Source organism: Leuresthes tenuis, unplaced genomic scaffold (assembly GCF_036924035.1).
Source record: "Leuresthes tenuis unplaced genomic scaffold, fLeuTen1.0.hap1 SCAF_5, whole genome shotgun sequence".
In the NCBI taxonomy this organism is placed as follows: domain Eukaryota; kingdom Metazoa; phylum Chordata; class Actinopteri; order Atheriniformes; family Atherinopsidae; genus Leuresthes; species Leuresthes tenuis.
Genome location: NW_027325359.1, coordinates 7,623,854 through 7,633,715, shown reverse-complemented (window position 1 = coordinate 7,633,715; position 9,862 = coordinate 7,623,854).

The window sequence follows — 9,862 nt, the reverse complement described above, 5'->3', positions numbered from 1 at the left end:
GGATACATCTCTGCAAAAACAAATGTGAATCCAATGTTCTATACAAAGTAACTTCAAACTGGTAGCAGCTTCACAAGCAAAGCACTGCATCTATGTAACTTTTTATTTTTTCGAGTATTTCTACAAATGAAATTCATGGTTTGTTACTACATATTCATGTAAACTGTAATGTAATCTGCAGTATTTATCCTGTATCTAACTTTTTTCTCTTTTAAATGGTTCAATGGCAATGAATATGACTTCTATGCAAAACCCACATAGAAATCCTACTGATGAAGGGTAAAAAGTAGCTGGTCACCTGTGAATCTATACCTCTTACAAAATCCATGCCAAGTTGAAACTAACCAACAATTAAATAATTACATAAAGTAAAGGACAAAAAACATGGTAAGCAAGAAAAAAGAAATACATGACAAATACTTTTTTGTGGTATTGGTTAGTTTCTTAAATTTGAGAGGTAACATTTTACTACATTGAACAAATGAACAGATAATTTGTTCACACATTTAAATGTGCTCAAATTTACTTAAATGAGAAAACCTAAATATCAATATGTAGAGTCATTTTGGCACTTTATTTCATCCCATTCTCAACACGCCTTTAACAAGACAGCAGCTCCCTCAAAACCCAGTACGTGACTGTTTGGTGGGCCTTTAAATGAATGACAGATTTCTTTTTCATCACGCATTTCTATTTGTAATAGTAACATAGGTCATACATAAAATCAGGAAAAATCAAACCAAATTTGTTTTTCCAGAAGTAAGTTTACACCTTGAGTACAGAATGACACTGTGTGACATTGACACAGTACATTTCTATTAGTTTCTGTCTACTCCAAAAAGGGCCCAAATCAGTCATATGGTGCATACAGGTGGATATTGACTACACTAACATTTAAAGAGTATGAGACTACAAGGCAGAGCACCTGCAAGTGAAGGGTAAAATTGCCATCCATGAAATCCATGTTCAGTTGTAAAAATAATGCATTTTTGTCCCTAAACATGAACATTTTCTTACCATAGTCAAGTAGTTTTGTTTTTTGGCTTTTATTTTTGTCACTGTTACGTTTACATGTTATCATGGCAACCTGTAAAATGGCATCCATGAAGATGACAGTTGCATTGTAAAAAGAATGCATTTTTGCTGGAACCCAGATTGTTTTCTCAATCTCATATGTCACCACCCCTCTTTCCTCCCTAAGAGGACTGTATGGCTTGTTAAATAATATACTTCATAAAGCTATCAGGTCCAACGTGAATACACTCAAACAAGGCATACGATGCCTATAAAAAGTATTCGCCCTCTTGGATGTTTATCCCTTCTGCTTTAATAAATTAAATCACAATCAATACAATAACAAAAAAGCTTATTTCATGTCAAAGTGTAAACACATTTTTATAAACTAATGTCAATTAATTAAATAAATGTAGTTTAAAGTGACTGACCTAATTCAACAGAGGTCCAGCTACTTGATGCCAGCAGTGTCACAATTAGTGAAATGGAGATATCCTGAGTGCAGTTTATGTGAGTCAAGTGGTTGTAGTATAAAAATACCTGTGTCTGGGAGGTCTTGTCTCTGGTTCATCAATACTCCTGCTACAATTTTAACATGAAGGCAAAAGAACACTCTAGGCAACTCAGAGAAAACATAATTTAAAAATATAAGTCAAGAAATGGTTACTCACTGGACATCCTATGGAGTTTAGTTAAATCCATCTTTAAGGAATGGAAGGAGTATGGCACTTGTCTATTTCTGCCTAGAACTGGCCGTCCTCACAAACTGAGGAACGGTGCAAAAAGAAGACTGATGAGGAAGGCCACTAAGACACCTACAACCACTCTGAAGCTTTATTGGCTCAGATGGGAAAGACCGTAGATCCCTTTATGTTGCCCAGGTTCTTCACCAGTCGAAAGCTTCGACAACACTTTTTGTAGGCATTGTTATTCAAGAGGTATGAGCAAACGACAGATAGGACCATATCACCTGGAGGACTTGTGGACTAGTGGAATATAGCAAGATTCAACCCATTTTGTAAGACTGATGGAGCATTCTAAAATTGGAAAAAGAAAACATGTATATCTGTTCCTATGTTAACAGATGGCTCCCTTTCTCAATCATGTTGGTTCAATTAACGCTGAATAAATATAAATCCAAAACAAAACAAAAAAGTAAATCAACCGATATTAGAACAGTGGAAAACATAACAGAAACATAAAGAAGACAGAAAGTAAAACCAAAATGTATTTATTTGTACAGAAATGGTAAAAAGAACAGCATAAAATTCCTGTAAAAACTCCTTTTTTTTCCTCCCATTATTTCTGCAGGCTACAGAATAAAGCCTAAGGGGGAAAAGCTGTTTTTGAATTTATATTTACATTACAATATTTTGTTGCTTTGTCATCTTGAAGCATTTGCATAAATCATTGATCATTCCACTATTGTATTTGTTTATGTGCTCAGACTGGGTAAGCCTTCTTTTTTTATATCTAGATGTTATCAATGTGACAAGTGAAGGTTATATTACAATTCTTTTCACATTGATAGGTAAACTGGTAGGTAAAGAAAAATCAATGAAGGCACAGACTTGCCCTGTGTTTCTAGATCAAACAATAGTTAATCCAATGTATTTCTATTGGACATTGTACCCAAAATAAATAAAGTAAAACTAAAACAAAACACTGCACACAAATAGTGGTATGTCAACATGTACGGTGTGCTATCTCACTGACACAGCTGTCACGGAGCTACAGTATTTTCCCAGCCAGTTAGTTAAATAATCAGCAGCAGGAGAGGTTGGACTGACCCCTATAATATTTTATGCATCCATCCGTTTATTTATATTTATTGTCTACAATCCAGGTTTCTACATATCGTAAGGTGTAAAAAATCAAAATGTAAAACCTATACAAGATAATGAAAATCCAATCCATTCATTCAGCATGATTCACTGGACAGCATGTGCGTGTACTTTTCCATGATCCCTTAGAGGACCTCTGTATATCTATAAAAGAAGCTGACCACCCATCATCCTGTGAGTTTCCCACAGCTCCCATACCTCTCAGGACACAAAAGGCTTTGAGAGGACAGGCGAGGGAGTAAGAAAAATGGGAGGTGTAGATCATCTGGCTTTTTTCTTCTACATAGAGCCAAGGGAAAGCAAGGAAGGCAGAATGAGTCAGTGAGCATGATAGAGTGTTAAATGAAGGCAGAGGAGGGGAATGGGGATGAGAATGCAAGGGGGAACATCTACCCAAAAGGGTTGTGATGAAAGGCTCTCTGCTTATTCCCCTCGGGGCTTTGCCTCTCCTGGGGGTTGGCAACCTGAACTGGAAAACCGCCAAGAGAATTACCAAATCCAAGTAAAATCATAGATGCATGTCCAAGAAGTCCTCTAATGGAAACAGCTTCATAAGTTGTTTGTTTATATACCTTTCAATATAACTCATTACAGGATCCTGCTAAGTACCACCTCTACAAGCGGCAGAGGGGAAATATGACTTGTGTGAGCACTACCACTCCAGAGCTGACATCACTCTCAAGTCTTTGTTTAAGAAGTCACACAAGTCCTTAAGAGTTACTTATTTGGCTAGGGTTACAAATAAATCATGTGTACGGATAAAGACGTTATTTTTACAACTGTACTATCACGGATCTAATTTTTAGAGTTTATATGTAACAGCTCTCATGAACCCTGGAGGTCACTTATTTTATTTTAACATTAATAGCCTACCTGCCTGCGTGAACAACTGCTACATGGGCATGTTTTGGAGAGGACAGTCTCTGCATAGCAGTATTAATTCTTAATACTGTTTAGCACAATAAAATAAAAAATGTACATATTCTTCTGCAGGTATCATTGGAATACATTCTTACCTGAATATCTGAAAACAAATGCATTTGTAAAACTAATATCTCCATAATTACAAGCATTAAAGTACATAATGGTCAGTAAAAGTAACAGCCAGGTCATAAATGGTTGTGCATCACTGACGCAGTGAATGCAGTGTCATTAAGCTGGATGCAATCACTACATTTGTGGCCTTGTGGGGGTTGTTCTTTTCTCTAATCCCTCCCTTTATCCCTCCATCTTTCTCATTACATTACTCTGACCTTTGCACCATGTCAGCCCCAACAGCTGGCCATGGTCGTTAAACAACAAACAGCCCACAAAGTCACAGAACACATACTATAGTTTGCTGGTTGTACATGCTGAGAGTAATCAGAGATTCCAAGATTCTAGAATCATTTTCAGAAGCATATATAGTATATGATAGGGGATTCACATGGGGATCACAGATACATTGACTACAAACACAGTTGTGAGCTCTACTTAGGAATGCAGTGTGGTAGTAAGACTTCCCTTTGCTGGATGTCCCAAAAGATTTGTACAGGTATACATGTATGCATGCTTACTGTGTAGGCAACCAGAATGCTTGCTTGTTCTAATGGTGTTGGATGTCTTGATTAGAATTTTTTTTTACACACCTGTCTTTACCTGTGTGCAGAAATGAACTGAACTATATCTAATGTTTTTCACATGATATTTTTTTTGTTAGTCAACAAACACAAATATGAGAAGAAAAAAAAACAGAGAATAGGGACATACTTGCATACTGTGTATTACTGTATGTCCTTAGAAATGAACTTCTTCATAAAAGAAACCAAGGACTAAAATTCGAAACGGATTACACAGTAAGGGAATACATTAATCGGCTTTCGCGATATAAACTCAGAGCAAAGGGAAATCGCTAAGTCATAGGGAATCAAATATGACCAAGTGTAATATTTTGGTGAGGAAGAAACATACAGCATCCCTCCACTGCAGTGAAGAGATAAGAGATGAGGGAAACAGGGGATAAGTAAATATTTTACCCAATGCTGAATTAGGGATCTGCTCCAGACTGAAAACTGAGAGATACCGCTTAAGGCTGTGTGGTACCAACAGATGTTGCAACTGCAGGCAGAATTATCCACAGAAAAAGCAAGGCTTTATATGATTGATTTCATTAGAAGTCTAAGGCAGATTGTTCAACCTTTATGATATTTCCAGAAATGTTCCTCCGAGTGTCTTGTAGGCAATAACACTTTGTAAATTAGATTTGTTTTGAATGTCTAAAAAACATGTCTGAAACTGAAAAATAGAGTCGAACTTTGCAAACATATCTCAGCAGTTTGTAAATGATAATGATAGTATCCATTTTGCAAAAATAATATCCTTCAAAAGTGATTATTCTTGTGTATGTTGTGAAGGAGTGTTGGCAATTAGCTGAAATACATTTGTCCAAATGTCTGTAATACCGCAGTAATATATGCAGCACAAATCTGAGCTATGAAATTAAGTCCACTAATAGCAGTATTACATTCTCTTTGTGAGAAGAGAGTTGTTAGCCTTTGGTATCAGGGACTCCATTTTTACACTCAGACAGATATTGTACTCAGTACTAAATCAATGCATTGGTGGAAAGTAGTAAAACCAATAAATAAGACAAAAGAACTTATAACATTAAACCAGGCTTGAAGACTGATTGATTAATCTACCACTTTATCGTTACCAAGTCACATTTTTGACTATTGGTTATCAAAAATTGTTGCTAGTTCTCCCCTTGTATGCGTGGGTTGTCTCCGGGTACTCTGGCTTCCGGAGTGAGTGTGAGCGTGTGTGGTTGTTTGTCTCCTTCGTCTCTGTGTGGCCCTGTGTTGGACTGGACCTGTCCAGTATGTACCCCGCCTCTCGCCCAATGACCGCTGGGATGGGCTCCAGCCCCCCCGTGACCTGACCAACGGATTAAGCGGGTATAGACAATGGATGGAATTGTTGCTATTGTAACATTGAAAATAAATTAAATGTCTTTAAAGCAGACATGAATGATGTTTTTAAAATATGCATGAGGCCACATCCTGATGTTCACTCAGAATGTACATTGACATATGACAAGAGTTGTGTAAATTTGAAAAATTCATTCACAAAACAGATACTTTTATGAGACACTTTTTTCCAATAAATACATCAAGGAACCAATACGACTGCAATGTGTGTGCATTATAACAGCAGCCAGCTGGGAGCCTGTGGCTGCCTGTGGCTGCTGGTGAATATTTGATGAGAGAACGGATCCACTCCCTGGGCAGGTTGAGTACAGTGTGCGTACTCAATCAAACACACAAGCACTCACAGATACACACAGGCAGACATGCGCAGGTGTACACATGCATAGCCCAGATGGAACAGTTGCCTTGTTGCTCAACAGTTTTACACCAGGCAGGTGCCAGTGAAGGTGATATTGGAGTATACTACATGACTCCCTGATGAAAAGCACACCAGAAAGTGACGCCTGTTATTCTTCATCGTCATCCTTTTAAAAAATGATTGGGATGCACACATGCAAGGTCATCTTCTTTAATTCACAAGTAGCTGTCGAGTAGCAACAGTACTAAGAGAGTCAGAAACAGAGATATCTTGAGACAGGATTATTATAACTTCTACAGTATTTTTAGCCATTAGGTATTTCTCAATATTTAATTCCATCTATTAAAAATGATACATATTTAAAAGTTGATTTGTTTTCTGTTTTTTTTTTTGTAGGTGGACCTGCATTTTATTACTGTCTTTCTGCTTCAGATTAGTCGCCATAAACACATAAATGCAACTTGTCATAAAATACTCAAATTGATCCAAGTTTAGACACTTTGCACTGTACAAAAATACAACAAAAATACAAAAAGTTGATAGCAAAGTGTGAAATGATGCATAAATATGAATGCACCATAGAAAAAGTGTCTTCCTGTAAAATGATTGGGTTCTTTTAAAGGGAAGATATTCATTTTAAGTACAGTATCTGTATGTATTTTTGGACAAAGCTTACCTCGTGCACTGTACACTGGCAAGGCTGCACGTAGTTTAAAACCCCATCTTCTTTTACACCTCTTCAATTATATACAGCCTGCTGTCTAGACATCATCACTGATTCTAAAACATTTGATGTCCATTTGGCAACAACATTATAATTTGATCTGCGATTACAAGCATTTCAGCAAACATAACATAGGTGTGGCATATTCACTTCCTGATGTCAACATTAGTGATTACCACTGAGAATAAAATATGTCTGAAGCAGGAGAAATGGCAGGCATGAAGTTCTTATTTAGGGAATTTACCAGCTCTGATAAAGGCTTACATTAGCATTAAAGCAAATACAGCTATGCTCTGTCTACCCTGAAGAAGGCATGACTGAATTGACTTTTTCACTCTGTTTCTGTTCTCTAAACTCACCTTGACATTTATCTCATCTTTCTGACATCTATCAATTCAGGTTTCTTCTTTTCAATCAGACCAAATGTGTTTATATACTGTTCAGTCTCGTATTTATTTTCTTCCACCCTTTTCTTTTTTGCCAATCTGAGTGATCTGCAACAATATTCTGCTCACTGATCTGTGAGATTTGGGGGTGGGAACTGTTTTTATCATCTGAATTCTCAAATGAAATGGCAGGAAGGGGAGGGGCTGGGGAAGGGGAAGAAAACAAGATAAGAACAGTGAGAGCAGATGATAAGGCTATGCTGATGTCTTGTCGACGCTGTTTCTTTAAGAGTATTTTTAGAATGGGAGATAGCAGTGGTCACTCATCAGGAAAAAGGACTGGGTGGCTAAAGAGGCTTACAGAGTGCTATAGGACAATTCTGAGAGAAGAAGAGGAGAAAATATTCTCCCCAGAGAGACACAGCAGGCAGATGATGCTCACTGCAGAAACTGAACCTGTGCATCATGCACATTCACAGACAAGTCAAGTTTTCATTTAGCTGGTCATTTGGTTCCATGCTTGGAACATCTATAATGTCCAACACAGTTCTGGTGTTGAGTCCCCCAGTGGAAAATTGTATTTTCAAGAGAAAAAACAGACAAACATTTTTTTTTTAAATATCTTTTTTTTTTCTCATTTTTGTTTATTTGCTGTTCATGCTTTGCTTCCAGCGTTGCAAGTCCATATTTTCCCCCTTCTCATGGCAGATATGTAAATTTAATGACAGTGGCAAAGAGTGTGTGATCAGGTTACTGTATAGATTACCCGGTGGCCCTGCAAAAAGCTCAGGCAGAGAGACCTAGAGACGTGGAGAGGACAGCAATACACTTCCATGCAGGTTACTATTCCACAGTGCTCCGGCTCTTCTCCAAAGAAAACCATGCCGGGGAAAAACTGCTTTGCCTTTCTCAAGGGTCAACGTCAGAGGTGTGTCATTTTGCAAACTAGTCCCTATACTGAAATAGTTGAAAAAATGGTGATTGTTCAGTACCTGGTTGTTGTTGTGGAAAATTGCATTTTCATCCATTTAGAAATACAGCTGAGGCTGTTGGAAACTGCTCCAGTGTGTGAGCTTAATTAAAATGAGAGTGAGATAAGTATTGCTTCTGAGTTTTGTTCAGTTGAGTTGGTTTGCATATGAGAGAGCCAAATAAAGTAACAAAGAGATGTGGGTGAGGACGCTGGGATCATGCTAAATTGTGGAGAGTGAAAATGTTGTATACGAATGGAGTATGACTGAATCAACAAAAAGAGACATTCAGCATGTCACATAGCCATAGAGGTGTGTGGTCATCAAATGCCTCATAGAACAGGCTAAATTGAATGAAAAGCAAGAACAGTTTGAAGCAATAATACCACCAGGAATACCACATTGACCCCAATGTGTTCCTCACTTGTAAGCTGCCTTGCATAAAAGTACCTGCGAAATGTATAAACATAAATTGTATTGTAAGAAACTGGGGATGTGACAGGTTTCCATTGTGGTTCGATGGTATGCATTACTGCAAGACCTGAGTTTAAAGCCATGTCAATAGACTCACCTACTGAAAGACCCCTACGTGTGAATGTGTTGGCACAGCTCGTGATCTGTGTACTCTGCATCTCTCTGTATGAGTATCAATCCCTAAACCTTAATGTGGATAGGTATCACCCCATGGAGATCAGCTTTCAGTTCATGCTGCAAAGCACGAAGGGAATTTATTCTGTGTTTTATCTGAATTTAAACTAGAGGGACAAACATTTGAGTCAACAGGTAATATTCTTACATAGCCATAAAAAAATTGTATTATTTAAAGCATAGTAGCCCTAGCTTTCCTTTATTATGATACATTCAATTACTTGAAACATCAAAAAAATATACTAAGAATGTTACTTGAAGGGCTTAATGTGATGGCACAAGTCTTGTCTTGATCTTGTCAACCAAAACTTTCAAAATGAGAGTCTGATGTTGCCCATCGCTTGAAAATTTCAGTTAAATGTTTCTGTGTGCTCCTTAGGGGATTCTACACATTTCATGACAACGAAACCTGGAGGCAAAACACGTTTTAATATGCAAGTTTTTCAACCAACCCCCCATGTAGAGCTTGAAGTCCTTTTTCACCCCTCAATACACATGAGTGCATGCTATTCATTTTGGTGACTGAGTGACATGGCTAAGTCTATGATGCTTCAGCTGTGTTAGGTCAGAATTTAAGTCTGCTGTGCTGACTGTAGAGATTGTGATGACAAGTGAGGGATTAAAAGAAAACAGCATGACAGCACCACATCTGGTGATTGCCTGCTGTCTTTAAGTCTTACATAATACAGCTTTTGCTGTGGAGAAGGATGTAAAAAAAATAAACACAGAATGATGTGAATGAAACACTGATGATAGTGTGGTGTATTGGTGGTGGTCGCCTTCAAACAGCGTGTGTGTAGATGATGCAGGAAGAACTCTGCTGACACAGACTTGGTCGAACACAGAAACCTTTATTGTCAACCATGTCCGTATCAGAATTACAGAATGATGCATCAAGTCTGGAGAAATGTGTCAAGCCTGGATTCCCTAAAATCTCTCCCTTACTGT